At 47.7% G+C, this 706-nt stretch overlaps 1 protein-coding gene and 1 long non-coding RNA gene across 15 annotated transcripts in view; one reads left to right on the top strand and one right to left on the bottom strand.

Annotated features, from left to right (window-relative positions):
- Positions 1-706, top strand: part of LOC111647379 (protein NLRC3-like) — a 99,936-nt gene that overhangs the window by 78,281 nt on the left and 20,949 nt on the right. The window lies entirely within an intron of this gene.
- The window catches only part of LOC147817213 (uncharacterized), a 64,454-nt gene that overhangs the window by 58,405 nt on the left and 5,343 nt on the right, over positions 1-706 (bottom strand). The window lies entirely within an intron of this gene.

Here is a 706-nt window from a genome sequence, read left to right on the forward strand (position 1 = left end):
CTGAGGAGCAGATGTGAACATGTGACTGAAGGAACTGATGGAACAGGAAGTGGAACCCTCCTCAACAGGATCTACACTGAGCTCTACATCACAGAGGGACAGAGTGAAGAGGTTAATACCCAACATGAGGTGAGGCAGCTGGAGACAACTTCCAAGATGGAGACCCTCCATGACGCTCCAATCAGGTGTCACGACATCTTTAAAGTCTTACCTGACCAACAGAGAGAAGATATCTTTAAAGACTTACCTGACCAACAGAGACGCCGGATCTTTAAAGTCTCACCTGACCAACAGAGAGAAGACATCTTTAAAGACTTACCTGACCAACAGAGACGCCGGATCTTTAAAGTCTCACCTGACCAACAGAGAGAAGACATCTTTAAAGACTTACCTGACCAACAGAGACGCCGGATCTTTAAAGTCTCACCTGACCAACAGAGAGAAGACATCTTTAAAGACTTACCTGACCAACAGAGACGCCGGATCTTTAAAGTCTCACCTGACCAACAGAGAGAAGACATCTTTAAAGACTTACCTGTCCAACAGAGACCCATCAGAGTGGTTCTGACCAACGGCGTCGCTGGCGTTGGAAAAACCTTCTCGGTGCAGAAGTTCTCTCTGGACTGGGCAGAGGGCTTGGAGAACCAAGATGTCAGTCTGCTGGTTCTGCTTTCGTTCAGGGAGCTGAACCTGATCAGAGATCAGC

The sequence above is a fragment of the Seriola lalandi genome, unplaced genomic scaffold (assembly GCF_002814215.2).
Source record: "Seriola lalandi dorsalis isolate HSWRI2012SDOR001 ecotype SW California unplaced genomic scaffold, Sedor1 jcf7180002054987, whole genome shotgun sequence".
Classification (NCBI taxonomy): domain Eukaryota; kingdom Metazoa; phylum Chordata; class Actinopteri; order Carangiformes; family Carangidae; genus Seriola; species Seriola lalandi.